Consider the following 24821-nt stretch of genomic DNA (forward strand, 5'->3'; position numbering starts at 1 on the left):
TCTCTCATGGACCAATCTAATTCTGACCTCAAGAAAACAAGAGTGAAAAAGAACTCATTGGGATGATGGCACCTCTAAGTTATTTCCTCTGCTCTGCTAATAACAGTCTTTTATCCAGCAAGGAAGGTCTTCAGGAAAGAGCTCATGTACCAAACATCATCATTTGCATATACAACTCACAGATCATTCTTGACGTCACACATTTCCATGACAGAAAACCAAGATAGTGTAACAATGAACCAAAGGGTTACTTTCCTGCTGTCCTAAGAATAAGCCTGCAAATCTTATAGAATAATCAAATCTCAATCAGCTAATGACTAATTGGCATCACTTTTTATTGTTACTGATTTTTCTCAGGTAAGGACCCTAGTAATAGGATACACAATCTAATATGATAACTTTGTTGGGTTGCCAGAAAGTCAACTTTTTATATCAGTTATGTCTTAAGCTTTAAAAATATAATCTTCCATTCACAATTCTCACATAAGATACTTCTAAATTCTGCGTTAATGGAGAAATATGATTTCCCTAAATGGCAATCAATTAATAATCAACTGCTATCTTTTGGAAACTATTATGTGGAAAGTGACATAAGAGGGAAGCGGACTTGGCTCAATGGTTAGAGCGTCTCCCTACCACATGGGAGGTCCACGGTTCAAAGCCAGGACCTCGTGGACCTGTGTGGAGCTGGACCACGTGCAGTGCTGATGTGTGTAAGGAGTGCCCTGCTACGCAGAGGTGCCCCCCATGTAGGGAAGCCCCACACACAAGGAGTGCACCCTGTAAGGAGAGCTGCCCAGCGCAAAAGAAAGTTCAGCCTGCCCAGGAGTGGCACTGCACACACGGAGAGCTGACGCAGAAAGATGATGCAACAACAACAAAAAAAGTCTCAGATTCCTGGGGCCACTGACAAGAATAGAAGCAGACAAAGAAGAACACATAGCGAATGAACACAAAGAGCAGACAACTGGGGTGGCGGGAAAGGGGAGAGAAATTTAAAAAAAAAAGAAGAGACAAAGTAGATTGCTAAGTTTAAGTGCCTTGAAGTAAGTGATGTATCTGATACTTTTTTCTTCCCTCAGAACATAATGTTTGCACACATTAAATGCTCAGTAAATGTTCCTTAGATAAGTGAATAAAAGACTGAATTAAAAATGATTATCAGACTTCCAGGAAAAGGGCAGATTAGAGAGAGACAGAGGACTCACTTCTGTCTCAGAAAAATAGCTAGAGGACAGGCAGAAATGAACTAGAAAAAATGTTCTAGGGCTGAAGACACCATGGGAAGGTTGAACCCACCACCAAAAGAGCAGGACAAAGAAAAAAAAAGGTAAACAAAAAGACTATCAAGGGGAAAAGTCTGTGAATAAAAATTGCAGCTACAGGCTCCCATCCACCCACCCTCAGAGCAGACAGCTTTGAGTCCTCTGGTCTCTGGCAAGTGGCTACAGAGGGAGGGGGCCACATAGATGCACTTCCCTGGAAAGGGGAGAGAGGAGGATACAGACTAAGGTTGATTCAGCTTTTGGATAACAAATCCAGGCTGCTGTGTCCCACAGGCCCTTACAGGCCAGACTGGGCTGTACCACTGTTTACCCTGGGGGCTAGAATGGGACTAAAGAGATTCAAACCTCTCAAACACCCTCCCTACTGACTGACTGGGACTGGTTGTTGAGAATACAGAGAGGAATGGGATTATTTTATACCCAGGAAAAGGGAGGGGGCTGCTAGCAAAGGAAGCACAGCTTCTAAGAAAGTCTGATTTGCAAGGCTCTGAATATCCTGAGGCAAGATCCTTTGTCACATTGTTCCAGTAGGGGTTACACTGAACATATTCCGACCAGGGTTTGAGCTGAGAGGTCTGCCAAAGAGCGCCATCTTTTGGCAGACCAAGGAAACACATGCAAGAAAAATAAAGTAAATAAATAAGAGGCTTTTACAGTTCTTTATAGCCTCCCTCCCCAAAGCCCTCAGAAGCTGATCTGCAAACCAGTACTGGGTCCATGGCCTGGATTTGACAAACTAAAAATAAACAATTCTGAAGAGCTATAACAAGTTGAGCTAAGAATCAAAGAAGAGCAGTTAACACACAGCCTCCCACCACTAAATCCCTACTCAAGAGGAGAAACTGAGGCTCTGAGTAAACTCACCATCATAGTCAGATGCCTAGGGAAAAGCAAAAAATTATACGCCATACTAAGAAAAGGTAAGAAATGGCTCAAGCAAAGGAATAGATCAAAGCCCCAAAAGAAACACAAGATTTGAGAAAACTAACCAATGAGATTCATACAGATCTCCTATACAAAATCAAAGAGTTGAAAGACAATATGGCTAAAGAGATAAAGGACATCAAGAAGACATTAGGTGAGCACAAAGAAGACTTTGAAAACCTGAATAGAAAAATAACAGAGCTTAAGGGAATGAAAGACAAAATAGGTGAGACTAAAAACACATTAGAAGCATGCAACAGCAGACTCAAAAGCACAGAATAAGTGAAATAGAAGACAGAACAACTGAAATTGAAGACAGAAGAACAGAGAGAAAAGAATGGAAAAAACTGAGCAGGGATCATGGAGTTGAATGATTACATGAAGCATAACAACATGCATGTCATGGAAGTTTCAGAATGAGAAGAGAGGGGAAAAGAGGAAGAATGAGTATTTGAAGAAATAATAGGTGAAAATTTCCCAGCCCTCATGAAAGAAATGAATTCGCATGTCCAAGAAGCACAGCATACTCCAAACAGAACAAATCCAAATAGACCTACTATAAGACATATTGTATTCAGAACACTGAATGCTCAAAATAAGAGGAAATTCTGAAAGCAGCAAGAGAGAAGCAAACCATCACAAAAAAAAGGATGTCCAGTAAGACGTTGTGAATATTTCTCAACCATGGAGGGAAGGAGACTTGGCCCAGTGGATAGGGCGTCCGTCTACCACATGGGAGGTCCGTGGTTCAAACCCCGGGTCTCCTTGTCCTTTGTGCAGCTGGCCCATGTGCAGTGCTGATGCGCGCAAGGAGCGCCGTGCCAAGCAGGGGTGTCCCTGCATAAGGGAGCACCACGCATAAGGAGTGCGCCCCATAAGGAGAGCCGCCCAGTGCAAAAGAAAGTGCAGCCTGCCCAGGAATGGTGCCGCACACATGGAGAGCTGACACAGCAAGATGATGCAACAAAAAGAGACACCAATTCCCAAGCCGCTGACAAAAGAAGAGGACAAAGAAGAACATGCAGCAAATGGACACAGAGAGCAGACAACAGGAGGTTGGGGGGGGAAGGGGAGAGAAATTAAAAAAATAAATCTTTAAAAAAAAAAAAGAAACCATAGAGGTGAGAAGAAGGATAATGAAAGAGAAAAATTGCCAGTTGAGAATTCTTCATCCAGCAAAACTGTCCTTCAAATATGAAGGTGAGTTTAAAACATTAACAAATAAAGAAAAACTAAGAGAGTCTGTAAAAAGGAATCCAGCTCTGCAGGAAGCACACTAAAGGGAGACCTATAGCCTGAAAGGAAAAAATAGGAGAGAGAGGCTTAAAGGAGGGTATAGAAGGGAAAACTATGAGAAAGAATAACCAAAGGTCAAAACAATAGACAAAAATAAGATATGACATATGAAAGGCAAAGAATAAAATGGTAGAAGTAAATAATGCATTTACAGTAATATCACTGAATATGAATGGATTAAACTCCCCAAATGAGATAAAGGATGATAGAATGGATAAAAAAACATGAACCATCATCGGCTGTCCACAAGAGACTCACCTTAGATCCAGGGATACAAACTGGCTGAAAATGAAAGGATGTTAAAAGATATTCCACACAGAGAGTAACCAAAAAAGAGCAGGGGTGACTCTACAAATATAGGACAAAAGAGACTTTAAATGCAAAAAAGTTGTAAGAGATTCAGAAGGCCATTATATATTAATAAAAGGGACAATCCACCAGGAAAGTAATAACAGCCCTAAATATTTATGCATTTAACCAGGGGCCCCAAAACACATGAGGCAAACTCTGGAAAAACTGAAAGAAGAAACAGACATCTCTACAATAATTGCTAGAGACTTTGACATGCTTCTTACATCAATAGCTACAACTAGACAGAAGATCAATAAGGAAACAGAGAACTTGAACAATATGATAAACAAGCTAGACCTAACAGACACATACAGAACGTTGCATTCAAAATCAGCAGGTTATATATTCTACTCAAGTGCTCATGGATCTTTCTCCAGGATAGACCAAATATTTAGTCACAAAGCAGGTCTCAATAAATATAAAAAGATTGAAATTATACAATGCATCCTCTCAGATCATATGGAATGAACCTGGAAATAAATAATAGGTGGGAAAGGGGAAAATATGCAGATCTGTGGAAGTTGTGACCCACAATCAGTGGGTCAAACAAGAAACTGTAAATATAAGTAGTAGATATCTCAAGATGAATAAAAATGAGAACACAAAACTTATCAAAACTTATGGGATACAGTGAAGGCAGTGCTGAGAGGGAAATGTATAACCTTAAAAGCCTACATTAAAAAACAAGAGCTAAAATCAAAGACCTAACTGCACACTTGGAGAAAGTAAAAAATGAACAGCAAATGAATACCAAAGCAAGTAGAAGGAAAGAAATTATAATAAATATTAGAGCAGAAATAAATGAAATTGAGAAAAGAAAACAATAGAAAAAATCAACAAAATCAAAAGCTGGTTCTTTGAAAAGATCAATAAAATCTACAAACCCTTAGCCAGACTAACAAAGAAGAAAAGGAACAAGGAGCAAATAAATAAAATCATAAATGAAAGGGGGGACTTTATGACTGACCCCACAGAAATAAAAAGGGTCATAAGAGGATATTATTAAAAATTATATGCCAACAAATTAGACAACCTAAATGAAATAAATTCCTAGAAATGCACAAGCAACCTATATTTGCTTCACAAGAAATACAGGAACTCAACAAACCAGTCACATTTAAATAGACTAGATCAAACCTCTCAAAGAAAAGTCCAGGAGCAGAGGCTTCTCCAGTGAATTCTACCATGCATTTTGAGAAGAATCAACACCAGTCCTGTTTAAACTCTTCAAAAAAACTGAAGGGGAGGGAAAAGTACCCAACACATTTTATGAAGCCAACTACACCCTAATAATAAAGCCAGATAAAGATAGTACAAGAAAAGAAAATTACAGACCAATCTCACTAATGAACACAGATGCAACAATTCTCAAGAAAATATTTTCAAATAGAATACAACAGCATAAAATACACCACAGCCAAGTGGGATTTATTTCTGGTATGCAAGGGTGGTTCAACACAAGAAAACCAATTAAAAAAATACATCACATTAATAGATTGAAGGGGAAAAAAAACATACAATCACCTTGATTGATGCAGAAAAGGCATCTGACAAAACCCAGCATACTTTCTTGAAAAAAAACCTTCAAAGGATAGGAACAGAAGAAAAGTTCCTCAATACAATAAAGGGCATATATGAAAAACCCAGATGTGGCTCAAGTGGTTGAGAGCCTGCTTCCCACATGGGTCCTGGGTTTGGTTCCCAGTGCCTTCTAAAATTAAAAAAAAAAAAGGCAAACAAATGAAAAAACCAACTCATCCCTGGGACCTCAAAAAAAAAAAAAAGCCCAAACAAAACATAGTCAGCATCATAGTCAATGGGAAAGGTTGAAAGCTTTCCTTCTAAGATCAGGAACAAGACAAGGATGCCCACTGTTACCACTGTTATTCAACATTGTGCTAGAAGTTCTAGCTAGAGCAATTAGACAAGGGGAAAAAAAAAAAATAGCAGGCTCCAAATAGGGAAAGAGTAAGTAAAACTCTTAATATTTATAGATGACAAGATCCTATATTTAGAAAATTCTGAAATACCTATGCCAAAGTTACCTGAGCTAATAAACAAGTTCAGCAAAGTGGAAGGATGCAAATTCAATACTCAAAAGCAGTAATGTTTCTATACTCCAGTAGTGAACAATCTGAGACAGAAATCAAGAAAAATATTCCATTTACAATAGCAACAAAAAGACTCAAATACCTAGGAATAAATGTAATCTAAGATATAAATGATCTGTATCCAGAAAACTAAAAAGCACTGCTAAAAGAAATTTTAAAAAGACGAACAATTGGAAAGACATTCTGCGTTTATGAACTGCAAGACTAAATATCATGAAGATATTTAGCCTCACCTAAACTGATTCACAGTTCCAGTGCAATACCAATCAAATTCCAATGGCCTAACTTACAGAAATAGAAAAGGCAATTACCAAATTTATTTGGAAGGGTAAGGGGACCCAAGGAGCCAAAAACATCCTAAAAAATAAGAGCAAAATAAGAGGAGTCTCACTGCCTGATCTTCAAACATATTACAAAGCTACTGTGGTCAAAACAGCATGATATTGGAATAAGGACAGACATATTGATCAATGAAATAAAACTGAGGGTCCAGAAATAGACCCTCACCTCTACAGCCAACTAGTTCTTGTCCAATTTACTGGAACAAAACGGTCTCTTCAACAAATGGTGCTAGGAGAACAGGATATCCATAATCATAAGAATGATGGAGGACCCATATCTTATTCCCTTTATAAGAAACAACTCAGGATGGATCAAAGAACTAAAATAAAAGCCAGGACCATAAAACTACTAGAGAATAATGTAGGGAAACATCTTCTAGATCTTGTGGTAGGTGGGGATCTCTTAAACCTTATACCCAAAGACCAAGCAATGAAAGAAAAAGCTAGACAAATGGGACTTCCTCAAAATTAAACACTTCTGCACATCAAATGACTCTGTCAAAAGGGAGAAAAGGCAGCTGACTCAAAGGGAGAAAATATCTGGAAATCACCTATCTCATAAGGGTTTAATATCCATGATATATAAAGAGATTCTACAACTCAACAATAAAAAGATAAATGACCTGATTTAAAAATGGGCAAATGACTTGAATAGACATTTGTCCAAAGAAGAAAAACAAATGGTGAAAAAACACATGAAAAAATGTTCAACATCATTAGCAATTAGGGAAATGCAAATCAAAGCTACAATGAGATATCATTTCATACCTATTAGAATAGCCACTATTAAAAAGATGGAAAAGCACACATTTTGGAGAGGATGTGGAAAGACAGTATAGAAATACTCACTCACTGTGGGTGGGAATATAGAATGGTACAGTCACAGTGGAGAACTGTTTGACAGTTCCTAAGGAGGTTGAATATAGATTTGCTATGTGACCCAACAATACCACTACCAGGTATATATCCAGAAGAACTGAGTGACACAAACAGACATTTGCACACTGATGGTCATAGTGGCGTTATTCAAAATCACCAAAAAATGGAATCATCCCAGGTGTCCATCAACTGATGAGTGGATAAACAAATTGTGGTATATACATGATGGAATATTATGCAGCAATAAGAAGAAATGAAGTCGTGAAGCATATGACAACATGGATGAACCTGGAGGACATTATGTTGAGTGAAGCAAGCCAGATACATACTGTATGAAACGGTATAAGCACATCATGGTGTGTGTAACTAGCAGTGATAATATATGGTAGTGGTTGGAAAGGAAAGTCTAAGGTCCTGTATATCACTAGAAAGAAAGCTAAAAAGTATAACATGTGATTGTTTAGCATAGTGAAACCTCTTGTGATATATGAATAAGGGTAAGATTGCATGTATAATACTGTTTTTTTTTAATAGAGCAAATGTATGTTATTACAAAATGTTAATATCAGGCAAAAATACAACCAAAACGAACTATGGAGAGTAATACATAAAATGTATTAATAATCTTCCATTGAGGGTAAATAAAAGGAACCATAGTAAATGAAAGAAACTAGACAAAAAGTTACTAGTTGTTTTTTTTTTTTTGCTGTTATTATTTTTCGTGTTTTCTTTTTCTGTATTTTTTAATATTGCATTAAAAAATATAAGAGGTCCCCATATACCCCCACCCCCTCATCCCATTCCTCCCACATCAACAACCTCTTTGATGATTGTGGCAAATGCACTGTATTTGGTGAATACATTATTAGCTGTAAAACTTATGAAGTACTCTGTTCATTTTGCAATTCAGTTTTGACTCTATTTGTATAAATAAATTAGCTAGAAACAGAATAGCTGCTATGTATGGCAGGGGAAGGTCAGAGAGTTTGAGAGGTGATTATTAAGGAATAGGGTTTTGTTTGTCTGTTTTTTATTATTATTGGAGTCTTAGTAATGAAAATGCCCTAATAATGACTGAAATGATGAATGCACAACTCTGTGATTATACCAAATACCACCGATTGTATACTCTGGATGGACTGCATGTTTTATGAGTAAAACTGATTTAAAAAAAGAACATCAAAGGCATGGTCTCTATCCCTATGAACATTTAGATATAAATGAGAAGACAGCAATCTAGTGAACAGATTAATATAGAACAATAAATGTCAAACAGGCAGTATAGATGATAAATTCTAATGAAGTCCAGTGGTGGAAAAGTCTCCTTTTAAATGTATATTGAAAAATGGGTAGAATTTCAATAACTGGAAAATATGCTAGGGTTTTCCCAGCAGGGTAATCACAGAGATCAAGGTTTTGTTCTGAGGACAGAAGGAATTCAGTTTATCAGAGAAGGAAAATAAAAGGGTAGTTAGTACTGGGATATAAGACTGAAAATATAGACAAGAGTCAGACTGACAGGCCTAGAATTCCAAAGCAAGAGTTCAGACTTTATTTGCAGGCAATGTTGAATTGTGTACGTTATAGAATTTACTCAGTCACCAGATACAGAGTCCAGGTGAGCTTCTACAGATCTGAAGTTGAAGATAGCTGTATTTGCTACAGATGAGAAGAACAGCTGCATTCATAAGTGCCCATGGGAGTGATAAGTGCTCCAATGAATGTGTGAATTAGGCTATCGTAGTTGATTCTATCTATGTTAGCATAGCATGGGGGCTGCTAGGGCCCAGCTCTACCCTTCATGTTGGGAACACGTTTTTCACTGTTGCCAGATAAAGAAAGAAAACAATGGTGGCATGAAGAAGGGTCCAGATACTCTGCCCAGTGAATCATTTCCAGACAATTTGCCTCATTTCCAACTACCCAGTGCTTTCCTATTAGAGTTAAAATCCTATCTGACAAACTGGCTATGAAACAGCCTGAGCTAGGCATTTCCCTCAAGGTGAGAAATTTAGAAAATTTCTAGATAATTTTCAAGTTCTTTAAAAATCATAGGGAAAAAATGCCTTCTTAGCACAGTAGGCAGCATGTCAGTCTCATAAAAATCATAGGGAAAGTCACTGTGTACTCCTTAACCCTTAACACAGGACATTACATTGATATTGTCTCCCCTTCAATCAAAACATATGATAGAACATAACTAAGATTCCTTTAAAGGTCTGTGATTATTAAAATGAAAATGAAGGCCATATGCAGTTTTTTCCTCCATCATTTTTACCCCCTTTTTTTGGGAGAAGCAAGAGCTAATAAGTAACCAATTTAACCTATGGCAAATGTAGAAAATTATCACAGTGTTTCAAATTTGGATTATAAAAATACAGTTTTCCACCATCAGCTCAGAAGACACTAAAATCAAGGTAGAGATTCAGAAAGGAGAGGAGAGGAGAGGTTTTTTGTTCTTTGGTAGCTGGAGTGATGCTTTCTGAATTGTTCCCCTTCAGACTTTGCCCTGGAGGGGAATCTTACTCTTATTTAGTAAACAAGACCTCCTAGAGAAATCACTCAGAAGTCTCCCTAATCCTGGCCTGTCTACAGATACTTCCTGAAAATCCTTCCCTATCCTGGAGCAGAGTGTTGTCTTAGAGCTTCTCAGACTGGAATCCTATCTGCCTATACCCTACACTGAGGCAAACAACAGTTGAGAGCGTCCAAAAAAAAGTATTAAAATAAAAACGTCAATGTAATTTACCATGTTTACTTTGTACATGAATTTTATGGGGGAAAGGGGTTTGGAAACAATTCATCTAAATCTAATGATATTATTTCATTGGCCAATCTGGTTTGTAAGGAGGTTGAAGATACTGCAGGGCAATATTTAACTATGGAGTTTAGTTTTTTCTTAATTTTTTAAAAAAAGAAGTCCTCTATAAATACATTGTGAAATATCTTTCAAAACACAGAATTTAGGTTTAAGACATCTAATAGATGTCTTAGATTTTCCTGTAAATTTATTGCACAAACTGGAATTACTTTCCAAAAGACTTAAGGAATGCAAACACATTATTTGTAAAATGCTTTCAGTATTGTAAATAAAACAAACCATTTTTCTTTTGTTTTAATAAAAAAAACAAAAAACAAAAAAGATACATGCCTTTTTCATAAGTCAATGACCACAGCCTTTCAACTTTCAAGAAGAGACTATCGAAGGTCTCTTGGATTTACAGCAAAGGCACTTAAGCAATTGGTAGAAATTTAACTTGCTTTAAAAGTGAAATTCAAGAAAATGAATCTATTCACAATTTTAACGTAGAGGTAGGGTGGGGAACTTTGCTTTTGCTAAGAGAGCTTGATAATCTTTTCCTGTTGAGCTCTTCACCCTCAGAGGCTTAGTGGAAAAGAGGGTGTCATGTATTTGGGTAGCAGCCATCGTAGAAAAATCTAAACATGACAGGACTTGAGGATAATGACTTTGGTATCTTAGAGAAATAAAAACTGAAGAAGATGGCCTCACATGAAGCTAAAGGCGACAAGGGAGCTTTCAGTATTTTTAATGAGGTTTGTATAGTAAGTATGTTTAAAATTAAGTCCTCTGCCCTGCTCCAGCTGGCTCAGGCTGACCATTCGAAAACGCTCCCCCTCCTGTCCTAACCAAAGCCCCAGCCCACATCTAAGAATCAGGTTTACATCAGCATTATCTACTTGCACATGGTTTTACCTGACTTTTTCTCAGCTTTCTGACACTTCCCCTGCACTGACCTCAAAGTCCTGTCTTCCAAATAACCTATGACTAACCTCCTTGGATTCCTAAATTTCATATGCTGTGGGTCTTGTTATTATTATCATTTGCCTTATGTTTATTTTTTAAAAGTGCTCTGGATGTTATTTCTTTCACTTTTTCTTTTTTTAAATTAGAAAAGATGTAAGTTTATAGGAAAATCATGTAGGAAATTCAGAGTTCCCAAAGACCTACTTCATTTTTAACATTTTGCATTAGTGCAGTACTTTCTGCTGTGGGTATTTTACCTTGACCACCTGGGCTCTGGGATCTCGCTTGTGTTAAGCAAACAGTACCACTCCCATATAGTAGTCTGTTTTGTTAGTCTTGACCTTGACTTGCATTTCCTAGCTGAACTGCCCTTCTCAGACACAACATAGCTTTAGTACTTTATTAAGGAGGTTTGTGGAGTCACTTCCTCGGGAAGTTTTCCTAAGAAAGACTGAAAAGACCAGACTTGCTTGGATAACAGAAGTGGAGCCTTAAAGTTCAGAGATATCCTCATGATTCTACAGTCCTTACTAAGACTTTTCCGTTACCCTGCACCACACTAGAAGCAAAGACCTTCTGTGGGTTACAAAGAACTTCTGACAATCTCATCTCAGGTTCAAACTTCAGATCTCTTCAGATCTCTCTCACATGAGATGTATCATGTATGTGTGGATATAGGTTTTAGAAAGACAAAAAGGAATGTAGAAGTTCAGTGACATAAATCAAAATAAGAGTCACAAAAAAAAATTTCTTCTCTAACCATTTAATCTTTCTAATAAGAAATCTAAATCAGCAACCTTTGTTATTTATTTCACCTTCAGAGAGATTTCTAAACTCTACAAGGCACCTTTTTTTTTTTAACTACTGAAGCTTGCTTTTTGTTCAAGACACCAACAAAGAGGCAGACCTTAGCTAATTAAGCCTTACAACATACATATCTGCATGAAGGAGATGTCAAGCTGTCTCCAGATTGACTCTGTAGTGCAGAAAGGTGCAAGATCAGAATATGTCTTTAAAACACAGAACAAGATGAACTGACTTCAGACATCAAAGGGTCAGGACAGGACTAGGCTCCTGCTTGGTTGCCCACATCAACCCACTGTGGGATGGGCAAGAGCCCTCAGAGATGAGATGAGGCAGGTAATGGGATTAGGGTGGAGGAAGCCCATCTCTGTCTCCTAGTTATTGGCTTAGTACTGAGAGCTGCTGGGCCCAAACCCCGCCTTTCACGTGGGACATTTTCTATTGTGGCAAACTAGAGAAAGGAAACAATGGTAGTTTGAAGAAGGGCTCAGATGTTCAGCCCCATGAGCTGTCAGCAGGCAGCTCATCTCATTTCCAACTGCCCAGTACTTTCCAATCACAGCTAAAATTCTACCCAACACGCTGGCCACTAGACAGCCTTAGCTGGACATTTCTTTCAGCAGCACTTATTACAAGTGTCTTTATAGGAATCCTGACCCAGAAACGCACCTCAGTAGGTAAAGGTTAAAAAAACACCAACAAACAGGGGAAACAAACTGGGAGATTAAAAAATTCTTTAGCCCTGGGGAATGCAGAAAGTGTATTTAGAGCACAATTCACACTTGGGCCAGCCAGCTCTGTTCATGCTGATAAGTCTTTTGGAGAAAAACAAATGAATTCATATCTGATAAACCAACACATTGATAACAGTGAATTCCTCTTGCCTTTCTAAAGCTCTATCAGGATCCGGGGACAGATAAGTTCTTGCAGTGCAAGGACTGAGGGAGGTAAGATTTACAGTAGATGCTACACAATTACATTAACCAGTTTGATCAGTTTCTCAAGGATTGTACAAAGTTCACCTTCCCCCAAAATAATTAAGGAATGCCTTCATGTCCCACACCTGTCTTTAGAATGGTAGATGATAAAACCTGTTTCAAGTGTGTAGGTTGTTCCAATTACCAACAAGATCAGCTTGGTTGATCAGGAGAGATTTTATGATTTTTTAAAAATGTTTTTGAAGCACTAGTTCAGGTATTGGCCCTCCTAAGTGGTACTATCCATAGTATACACATACATAAATACAAACATACATGAAAGTTATTCTTTTTATAATTATCCTGAAACACCGAGGACCCAGTGACCCCAAAGAAAAACAGGTAAATAAATTAGAGAGTCTGGGGCTAGATTCTAAATGGAAGCCCTCTAGGTTATACAGTAACTTCTGAATTCTGCTTCAGACTTACTGACATTTAACTGCCATTTATTCTTGTTAAAACTTAAAACATAAAGTTAAAATTACCTGAATAATTTAGTGGGTGTAAGCAGGGCATATACAAAGTGGAAAGGAGCCCCACAGGGCAAATTTTTGCTCTTTCTGAGCAAGTTGGGAACTAGTTTCATACAAAAAATATTTCAGTTGGAAATGAAAGATGGGTTGGAAACAGGCAAATGAAATGTTCTATTCCAAATATGCTTAGTGTAGTGTAGGCACATATAATATATAATCCCTGGGGGCATAGTGGTTACTAAGATAGACTTGGTCTTTTCCTTCACATAAAATGACACAGTTATTTGAGGGCTAGAGACAGGTACATGGACAACTATAACACAACCTGATAAATAGTATAAAGGACTAGAAAAGAAGCTCAGGACACTTTAGAAGCACATATTAGAAATGTAAGGAAAAGAAGGCTCTTCCACTCTGCCTCTCCTTCAGCACTTCCTGGTTGAAAGGTATATGAGTAAACTGTTCTCTCATTGTTTTCACAGCAATGTACAACCTTACTTTTTATAGGGCCTTAGGAACAAAGTCAGATCGAACTTTGGTTAAAATATTCACAATCAGGGCTAAATTTATCCAGTTTTGCTCCCTTAAATCCAGATTAATGGGTCTCTCTTAAAATACGGATTAGATTTTGTTTTCAATCACCAAACACGGGTCTTCTAAAGAATGTCCTGTTGGTCTGCACTGAGATGTAGATGTTGCCTCTCTCTTACCTGTAGTCACTCTGTATAGGATTGTAGGGGAAGATGCCTCTCTACGCCGCAATCTCTTTTACTTTTAAATAAGAAAAAGTGACTAAACTCTAAGGTCCTTTTCAACACTCTTACATTTAGAATTTCCTTTTTTTGTTTGTTATAAGACAGTTCTGAGTATTTGAAATCAATGGTGCTTTTGCATCATTAGAGGGCAGACTTCCCTTGGAGTAGAAAATGAAGGAGTTTTGAGAAATTAAAATATTTGATATGAAGCACTGGCTTCCTCCCTTGGTGGGTGAGCATCAGTAATTTTGAGAAATTAAAATATTTGATATGAAGCACTGGCTTCCTCCCTTGGTGGGTGAGCATCAGTAAAGGGAGGAATGAAGGAGGGTCAGGAAGATTTATGCATCACCCCAACCCCTAGAGCAAATTTTCACTATTAATCAAACGTTTACCAGTAGCAGAATGCATTAAACTACATGTACTGGCTCATCAGTGGGTCATAAAATGGATTTACTGAGTCTAAATACATTATAAATAAAATAGAACAGGAAAGTAAATTGGGTGAATTACATGTAGTAAGAAGAAATATTTCACAAAAAATTTTGCTTCCCATAAATGTGGGGGGGACAGTATACTCAATCACAACATAAATTTTATTTCTAACTGGAGAGGTCAGACATCTTTGAGAAATAACAGTCTTTGGGATTAAATGTTACTTTTAGGGTTAAATGTTTAAAATATTTATACAATAACATAGAGACAGTAGTTTAAGATCTAGCTGTAGTGTGACAAGACTCACACAAAGGCAAATCAGAGTAATAAGTATTAAAGACCTGATAATACTGAAGAAATAGAACATTCTATTTCAATACAGACACCAACTTCACCTCTCTTCGACCACATAGCGCTTTTCTTGTATCTGAAGGGATCTGCCCAGTCCTTGGCATATCATAAGCTCTCAATATGTGATAGTACTCAAAGTTAATAATGAAACATTTTCTTTCTTCTTAACTTAGGAAGCTTAAGTGCAAAACAAGCCATGTGATAGCCAATAAACCAACGCAAAGATCCACCTATGAGTAGAGTGCATCTTGGTCATCACCCACCCCTGAGAAACAATGTATTAGGTGAGAATAATACATTAGCACAGCAGCAAAGACAGCAAAAAAATTGATTTCAATCCTGCTAGGAGGCTGCATTATTTCTTGGGTGTTTTGCAGTAAAAAAAAAACTAAGGAACGTGATGTCTCTGATTAGGGTGAATGAGTTGCTAATTTGGGAAAATTCTCTGTCCTGAGTAGGATCCTGTGTCTCATCTCTGATTTGGGTAATGATTCTAATAGTATAAAATGCCATGTTTACATACAGTGGCTTTTATAGTACCCCATACTAGAGCAACATCATACAGGTTACACAGTTGTTTTTAAACTGAGCATCCCAAAGTCTTTTATTATTTGTGAATATCACCAAGTGGAAGTGAGGACAATCAGGTGACATTCATGAAAGATGGCACCTCTTTTTACTTGAATGTCATCCTGAACCCTCTCCTATAGTCAACAAATCTCAGAGGACCTCAATTTGGAACTTTCTAAAGATTGAGCTCATGATCCACAAATTTACATGTTCTAGTGGATAGACTGATGATTTAAGACACATAATAGGATCATTTAATTATTGAGTTGTAAAGGTACTACAGAGATCACCCAGAACAAATCCTTCACTTTACAAATAAGAAAACAAAACTCCAGTGATAATAGATTATGTGCCCAGTTTTGTCACATGGTTAGTGTGTGACTTGGGACCTGACCTCAGACATCCTGTCTCCAAGCCCAGTTCTCTTTCCACCATATTCTAGATTACCAACAATGGGTATGAAGTAAAAGCGACAGTCCTTATAGTTCAAGGTCATGGCAGGACTATTTGGAGTCCCCTTCACAAAGCAATTCTCACACAGTCTAGCCATAGGACAGACTCCCAGAGGAGGCAGGAAACTGGGCTTTCTGCCACTCAACATCCTATATTTCTCTTGAAAGTGCCAAAAATACTGATTCCCTTTCTGAAGGGCACTTCACTATATGTTTCAAAAGTGCAGAAAATATTCATGACCTTTGACATAATGATTCCACTCCTAGAAATTAATCATAAGGGAAGAATCTGGATAAGAGCAAAGATTTACCTACCAGGATGGCATGTTGCTATTTTGATAACAAGATCCTGGACCCAAGAGAACTGTTTAAATAAACTATGGTATATTTATATAATAGTTTATTTTGCTGCATTAAAAAAGATGATGTTGTAGAAAAATGACATCTAATAATCTGGGGAAATATTCTTGCTATATTGCTAGGGAAAAGCACCTTACAAAACATCATGTACAGAACGATTCTAATTTTGTAACAAAAATATATGTGTATACCTATATTTGTATAAAATAAAGACTCAATATTGCAAAATATCAAGTATGGGTGATGAAATAACTGGTTATTAATATTTTTCCTTTTGGGTTTTGCTGTATTTTCCAATATTTTAAACATGGACATACATTATTTTTGCAACGTGATTAAAAAACACTATTATTTAATATTAAAGTCTGATTTCTTTTCTTTACATGCCTCTGGAGTAGTCCTAACCAGACTGTGGAGTCTCACATCAAACCTTTGGTGGTGGGAACAGTGGTGCAGACAGGAGGAGGGACGTATTCTTAAGATTTACTTTATGTAGAATTTCCCATCCTTTGGGACTATTGTAAATTCCACCAAATAAAAGGTGTTTTGTTTATTTGTTCGTTTTTTAAAGCTGTCTTCTAGACAACTTTTAGGTAATATGGCACAAACTTTTTTAGACCAGAGCCTACAGTTAGGCAGGAAAAACCCCATGACCTACCCTCTCCCTGTTTCCACTTTTCAGGAGGATAATGAACCCTTAGTCATATAAAACTGGAGACAAATAAAATAAAACAAACTGCTGGCAAATATATTAGAATCACTTCATGTGAAAAGCAAATGAGCTTATACACATGACTTCAAATTATAAAGTCATGTCATGGAAACTTAACACTAATCCAATAATGTTCTTAAATTTATATGGCAAATATGTTGCAAATTACTTAAAAAGAACAAATTTACAGGTGGCACATATCACCTGATGGTATGACTGTTCAAGTACATTTTGGAGTATTATATCTGCTCTAAGTGTAGGTAATTCATATTTAAACTATACCATACACATGTACCTAGTAATTGGGAAATTATAGCCCCAAAATTAAAACTATGTAAAATGCATCACTACATACTATAGGGTCCACCAAATAAATTACATCAAACTAAATAGTAGTAATGAAGCTAGACCAAGAGTAATTTATCACTGAAAAGCAAGAATGACAGCAATTGAAAACCCTGTCCAATCAAGACAAAAATTATGAGGCAATAATCTGAAAGCCATCTTCTCAAAAATTACATAATTCCAAGTGTTGGCATGTATGCCTGTGCCACAAGAGCTAGGCAGTGCTACCAAGAAGTTTGGTTTCTTGGTAGAATAAGGTATTAAGAGTCCTCAGTAAATACATTAACAGGCCATTCTTGGTTAACAAGGGGTCTGTAAGCTTGCAATGGAATTTAAAAAAAAACATTATTCTTGTGGGAACATGTTGGCAGGTGTGATATATTTATTAAATAATATACAGTATAGTGTGGACTTAGTAAGAGGTCCGTGGTTTTCACCTGACTGGCAAAGGGGTCTGTGGGGAAAAAAAAGGTTAAGAACTACTGGTTTATGATATGAAATTTGCACAACTCCAAAAATTTACTTACAAGTTTAGTACTAAGAGGTCCTGGTCCTTTGGCAAATGGTAATCTATGGCCTTCCAATGTCACCTGTATGCAAGAATTTAAGAAAATCTCATTTTAGGATCAGTGCTCCATCCCTCAGGAGGGCCACCCATGACCCAGAATCACTGTGAGTTTAGGGGATTTTTTAAAAACACCTTTCAAACATGGTAAAATATAGATAACTCAAATTTTCCCAATTTAACCACTATCAAGTGTACAATTCAACAGTGCTAATTACATTCACAGTGTTGTACTACTATCGCTGCCATCCATTACCAAAATTTTTTCATCACCCCAAACAGAAGGACATATTAAGCAATAACTCCCCTTCCCCCATCACTCCCCTGTAATATCTCATCTACTTTGTCTTTATTAATTTGCTTATTTTAGATATTTCATATAAGTAGACTCATACAATATTTGTCCTCTGTGTTTGGCTTATTTCACTCAACATAACTGATTTAAAGGTTCATCCATGTTGTAGCATATATCAGAACTTTATTCCTTTTAATAGCTGAATAATATAATGAATGGCTTAATCCATTCATTTGTTGATGGGTACATGGGTTGCTTCCACCTGTTGACTACTGTGAATACTACTACTATGAACATTAGTGTACAAATATCTGCTTAAGTTGCTGCTTTTAATTCCTTTGAATAAAAACCTAGGGTCTATGCTCCACTTTTTAAGGAACCACCAAAATGTTTTCCACAGAAACTGCACCATTTTATAGGGGACTCTTGATCAATGTAAGGCAAGGAAATGAGTAAGAGCCTGATTCAATGGTTCACCCAATTCCTCTAAAGCCACTCCGTCAGAGGCCAGAGAGTAGTCTAGGAAGGCTTCTTCTGAAGAAGTATGCAAAAACCCAGAAAGTTTGTCTCAAATTTCTTTTTGCTCTTTTCTCCTTTCCCACCTTGTCCTCCCCATTCAAGGTCTAAGTATTGATAAGAACAAAAGACTGTGTGTGGAGGACATCCCATTCCATCCTTCCAGTGATTTTTTTATCTGATTTTAAAAAATTATTATTTTTAAAGATACATAGATCACACAAAATGTTACACTAAAAAAATATAAGGGAAGCAGACTTGACCCAATGACTAGGGCATCCACCCACCACATGGGAGGTCCACAATTCAAACCCCGGGCCTCCTTGACCCATGTGGAGCTGGCCCATGCGCAGTGCTGATGCGCGCAAGGAGTGCCATGCCATGCAGGGGTGTCCCCTGCATAGGGGAGCCCCACGCGCAAGGAGTGTGCCCTATAAGGAGAGCCGCCCAGAGCGAAAGAAAGTGCAGCCTGCCCAGGAATGGCGCCGCACACACAGAGAGCTGACACAACAAGATGACACAACAAAAAGAAACACAGATTCCCGGTGCCACTGACAAGGATAGAAGCAGTCACAGAAGAACACACAGAGAATGGACACAGAGAGCAGACAACCGGGGGGAGGGGGGGTGGGAAGGGGAGAGAAATAAATAAAATATAAACCTTAAAAAAAAAAATGTATGAGGTCCCCATGTACCCCACTCCCCACACCCCCCACTCCTCCCACACTGACAACTTCTTTCATTAGTGTGGTACATTCATTGCATTTGATGAGTACATTTTGGAGCATTGCTACACTGCATGGATTACAGTTTATGTTGTAGTTTACACTCTCCCAGTCTATTCGTGGTTATGGCAGGATATATAATGTGCTTCATCTGTCCCTGCAATATCACTGAGGACAACTCAAAGTCCTGAAAATGCCCCCATATCACACCTCTTCTTCTCTCTCCCTGCCCTCAGCAACTCCCATGGCCTCTGTCTCCACATCAAAGACACAATTTCTTCCATGGCTAAAGTCACCATAATTCTATAGTAGAATGCCAGTAAGTTCACTCTAATCCACATTTTATTCCTCCATCTAGAGGATCCTGCGACAGTGATTTTTCATTTTCTTGGTTCTTTAACAAGCCATCTCTCACCTCTGAGAAATAACTTTCCTTTTCAATCACTATTCATTCATATTCCACAGGAAAAATGAGGAAGCTTTAGGATTTTAAAAGCAGAAGATGTTGGAACCTCTTTAATATCCTCCATCTTCAGAGAATTAGTGGTCACGAGAAAATTCCTAACTATGCCCAAGACAAAAGCCTAGGAATCCTAACCACTAGGCAGGCAAACTGATGACTGAGCCTTTGGAGTGTTTAATAATAAGCAGAGATTTATGTAATGGGATGAAAGATATTAATTCCAACATCTGAAAGGGCTTTGCATAACCTCTCCCCTTTAAAGATGGTTTGGTTCGTCAGATGTCATCAGGCCCTGACAATTTACAAGTCCCTCTCCAGGAGAAGAAGATAACAGAAACAGTAGCAGCAGTCTGGAGGCCTCATGATCTCATGGGCACCAGGAAGACAATGGGCAGAGGTACTTGGCTGTGTGGCTGCATGGCCAGGCTCTAAGGTTCATTAGGGATACTGGACTTCAGAGGTTTGGCACACTTGAAACCTGAGATCTGTCTTCAGGTCCCATGCCTGCTACTATCTTCTCTACTCAGAGCAGCCTCTTCAGTTCTCAGTGTTCCAACTCTCTTCCTATCCTAACTTGCTCTAGGAAAAGGTGATGCTCTTCGCCTAACATTTGAGTATAGGCTTAGGTTGACCACTACCTTTCTCACTGGAATTATCATTCCATCTTTTTCCTCAAACTATGGAGAGAAGATCACATCCCCTTATAAAATTGGAATGAATACTTTGGGGGTTAAGGGAATCAGAGAAGGATGGTTACTTCCTTAAAGTCTGCTCCATAGTGAATGGGTGAAAGGTAAGAATTCAATCCTGAAAATCATTATTGGCTACCTCCAAATCTCTGTCAAAAGATTCCTGCAAAGAATTCTGATTTTTTTTTTTTCAATTTTTATTTTTAGGGAAGAAAACTGGCAAATCCAGAAGTGCCTCAGTCATGTATTTCTTACACTCTACAGAGAACTGCCTGGGCAAGCTGCCTAAGTTAGCTGAGCCTCAATTTTCCTCATCTATAAAATGGGTGTGTTATAATAGTAGCATTTTCTAGGAGAATTATATTTAACTGTATGAGTAAAAAAATATTCAGAAGAGTGCTTGACACCCAGAAATCACTATTGGGCCTACTTCCTGCTCAACTCTGAGGCTCTAGGTGTGAAGACCTGAGACCTAACTTTGGAATACTGCCAGTTAAGTGAGGTTTCTGCGTTTTGTCTGCTTGTTTTTAAATAGAAAAATAAGTAGGAGGGCATGCTTTCTCACTGTGGACGTTTCCAGGCTTGCACAGCAGAGGCCTTTCTCCAGAAAACCTCCGTTGGCCTTGAAGTGGTTCTTTCAGCACAGGAGGCCTCCACAGACTCCACATTTCCTTCCTCAGTCAGTCTTCCAAAGCAGTCATTTTAATTGTCTAGCTTAGCTCACCAGGTACTTCTACACATTAACGTTGGTTTGTGTTCCATATCAACCAATACCCCAATTCAAGAACCAAATTTTCTCTCAGCACTAAATACTTAGAAGAATTAGGAAAAAGAAAAAGCTTAAGGACGTGGTCAGGCGGCTACTGTACACTTAATTCGCAAATTTCTGGTAAAATCGCACCCTTTTTAGTCACAGCTGTTTTGGCTAGAACTGAGCACATTTTACAATTACCGTAACATTACAAGTACGTGTGTCTGTGTCTCTATCTCCTGCCTGAAATGCCCAGAATTATCTTTGTGTGTCCCCGGGAACCAACACACAAATTCCAGGAGTATGTTCACCTCTCAGGGGGTATCTCTGCTTACCCCGAACGAACAGGGACTCCCTGAGGCGCTCTCAAGTCGTCAGGAGTTCGCGGGACGCACGCGCCAGCAGGGCAGACGAGGATCACGTGGCCCTCCAGACCAGAGACTGGCGCCAGAAATGCCTCCACAAGCCCTGCGTGGATTCGCCCCGATTTCAGTCATGAAGCGGCTCGTTCTATCCGTCTCTCCCCGAGATGTCCTGGTATAATAGCACCAACACCTTTTCACACCTTCTACCTCAGCTTCTGGTCACCAAGCAGGACACGTGACGTGACGGCCTAGGGCGTTGTGGGCGAGAAGGCGTGCGCATGCGACCGCCTCTGCATACTATGCATATGCGCATGCGCCGTCTATGTCTGGTCTCGGGGGCCTCTCCGGAGTAGAGTGGGTGTATCGCGTCTTTTGAGTGGCTCCCGGGCGGGCCCCTAAAGTGGGTAAGGGCAAACACACACCACCACTTTCCCACTTTCTTGTGCCATAGGATTAAATGGTAATATAGTCAGAATTTGATGCAAGGTGATTTTTATTCTCTCCTTTATGATAAAAAATCCCTTGTGGTGAAACTATCAGTAGAATAACAATAACTGGAACATAGAAAGTCATGTCTTGAAGAGGAGGCAGCCAGTATTCCAAACTCAGTGACCCGGTCCCACTCCTCGCAGCGCCCTCTCTCTTGGTCCCCAAGAAATCGCTAAGCAACGTCGCACGAGTGAGAAAAGCCACCGCTGTGTACTGCCCCCACAGAAAGGAAATCTTGCTGAGGCACAAATCAGAGCTAGCTTAAGTTATCTGGACTTGAGCTAGATAGGGATACTGGACTCTGTGTTTTTATTGTTCTAGTTTATTCTGGACTTTTTGGTTCAGAGTCACCTCCGTTCTAACAAGATGGAGAGAGAACCAGCTATTCACAAGGAAAGAGATCCGGGAGGAAGGAGACAAGTTCCCGGGGAGGAGGGTGAGCAACGGATTCTAAAGGTGAGGGCCGAGAGCTAAAATGCTGGTTTACTCAGTGAAAAAAATCTGCTACCTCTACGGTTAGAATCTTTGTCCTCTGATAATGGCAGGCAGCCATGTGATTTCTTTAACCCTTGACACTTTAGGCACAGAAGAAGAGAGGGGGCCATCAGCATAGGAGACCAACCCTAGATCTGGGCTGCATATTTCTCTCCACAGGTATATGCAGCCCAGTGGAAAACTTTCTTAGCACCTGGCATATTCAGTCGAAGCTGACCCTTTCCCTTGGGAACACATTAGTCTGCTCAGCCATAGGATCATCTTATTCATCTTTATACCGTCAGAGCCCAGTACCTGATATATAAAAGAAATATTATTTGAAGAGTGGACAATTTCCTCTTTAAAAACACAGTAAAAAAATCATTTTTCTATTTGCCCAATTGATTAAAAATCATTAAATGGGATGCCGTATGTAACCCTGTCATACTAATCCAGTGACTCTTGAGAGTAAGTGACAGTCTTTAATCTAGATAGAGCAAGAAAGATTTTCATGCCAGTACCTATACTGACAATAAGGTACAACTCCAGAGCGCATCAGTTTTGTGGCTTGGCATGTTCTTCCCTTGCTAGGAGAACATTTGAGGTTGGCTGACTGGTCAGTAACACTTGAAGACCCTCAGCAAGCTGAACTTGGCATTGAGGATTTTATGTAAATAGGCTATTTGGGAACCCAAGACTTAATAGCATCAGAAAGGGTTGGGAAGATGGACCCTTAATGCTTTAGCCTCACCGAGGTATCAAATCCCAAATTTATCCTGGTTTGCGAGAGCTCTTTATCCTTCCCGGGTTCTTTTCTTCCTCCTTCAGTTTTTCTGACAAGTCAAGTTGTCATAAAATAGTTACAGTTGGAGCAAATATTCCTGTAAACTGATTGTTAGTCATAACAATAGCACCAAAAAAATCTCTCAGAGGGTGATCATTGTCCTGAGTATAACATATCAAAAATAAACCTTTTTTCAAATGATTTAAAGGGAATGCAGGAAGGAAGATGGGTACAAACCAGATAACATCATCATCGCTGTCTCTACTGTTTCATCCTGACTCCGATACCTCTGCATCACCTTCCTGCTAGGTACTCTATGGCTGTGCATTCCTCTATTCTTCTCATTATTTTGTGGTCTCTGTTTGGCTCAGAATGGCATGCGAAATGATTGCTTGTGGAACCACTCTCCATTGTTAGGAAGACAATAAAAGGATGTCTGATAAGCATCTTACGGCAGATTTTTCTCTAGCTGAAGCATATTGGCGGCACAATTTTCCAAATTTGCATTCTACCTGTGGCTCCAAGGAGCTTACCGAGACTCCTTGCCAAGAGAGGACATTGTTCCTCATTTCTAGGGGCAGCAAGCACTTACTGGATTGTGGGCAGATATTGTCTTAGAGCTGACTAATTCTCACACTACTAACTGGCAACTATAAATCTCTGGTTGTTCAAAGGACTTTTGAACTTTCCAAATATTTCAGGAAAACCTGCTTAATTGAGAAGCACTTGAAGAGGTACTGTATTCAAGCCTGTACTCAAGAAAGGGCAGGTTTCAGTAAACATGTTTAAAAATCCAGATTTTTTTCAAAAGGTTATTGAAAATGATTGTCTGCTTAATGGAAGAGTCACCAAAGGAGGAAAGGAATTTTTCAGACTCTGATGAAATAGTTATATTTCACTAGAAGTTTTCAAAAAAGGCTTAATGCCCATTTTCAAGGACATTCTATAAGGTTTATTTATGTTGGTTAGAAACTATGCTAGATGGCTTTTTAATGCTAAATCTAAGACCTAATATTTTATGAGTCCTTTAAATAAGAGCATCCCACTGTATTTAACACATAATTTAATGAAGGAATTTCAGCTTACTTGTAGGACTAAGACAAGACTATTGTTTCCGTCTTTCTAATCAACAGTATATTATGTGTGTGCAATGTACAAGGCATTATACTAAGCATTTTGGATATGTTCAAGGAGCTGAAATATCTACTGAAGAGTCAAGGCACAGAAATATGGAATTAAAAAATATATATATCAGATGTTTGCCCAGACCTCTTTGTAAGTGATTTAGGGGTTCAGATCAAGAAGAGAACATCCCAGGCTGTGATGCTGAGGAAAGGTTTCTTCAAAGAAGTGGGATTTGATCTGTCCTCTCTGAAGAAAATTTTTTCCTATGTGTTCCCACTGCTTCCATTATCCTGGTTGATCAGAAATCATTCCAGAATAAGAGTTCCTCTTGATGCTTGTTCTCAGAAGATCACACAAGTAGGCAGAAACATAGAGGATAACCCAGAAGTAGA

General features: G+C 38.6%; 1 long non-coding RNA gene across 2 annotated transcripts in view; it reads right to left on the reverse strand.

Annotated features, from left to right (window-relative positions):
* The window catches only part of LOC111763165 (uncharacterized), a 112869-nt gene extending 91006 nt beyond the window's left edge, over positions 1-21863 (reverse strand). Inside the window, exons 1-2 of one of the 2 annotated variants that reach the window (XR_002796080.3) lie at positions 21528-21863; positions 17716-17778 (exon numbers count right to left, since the gene is read on the reverse strand). This is a non-coding gene — a long non-coding RNA (uncharacterized lncRNA). The remainder of the gene's footprint in view (positions 1-17715; positions 17779-21527) is intronic. The other variant, XR_009182754.2, reaches the window with a different exon arrangement.
* Positions 21864-24821: the final 2958 nt, after the last annotated feature.

Source organism: Dasypus novemcinctus, chromosome 22 (assembly GCF_030445035.2).
Source record: "Dasypus novemcinctus isolate mDasNov1 chromosome 22, mDasNov1.1.hap2, whole genome shotgun sequence".
NCBI classification, from domain to species: domain Eukaryota; kingdom Metazoa; phylum Chordata; class Mammalia; order Cingulata; family Dasypodidae; genus Dasypus; species Dasypus novemcinctus.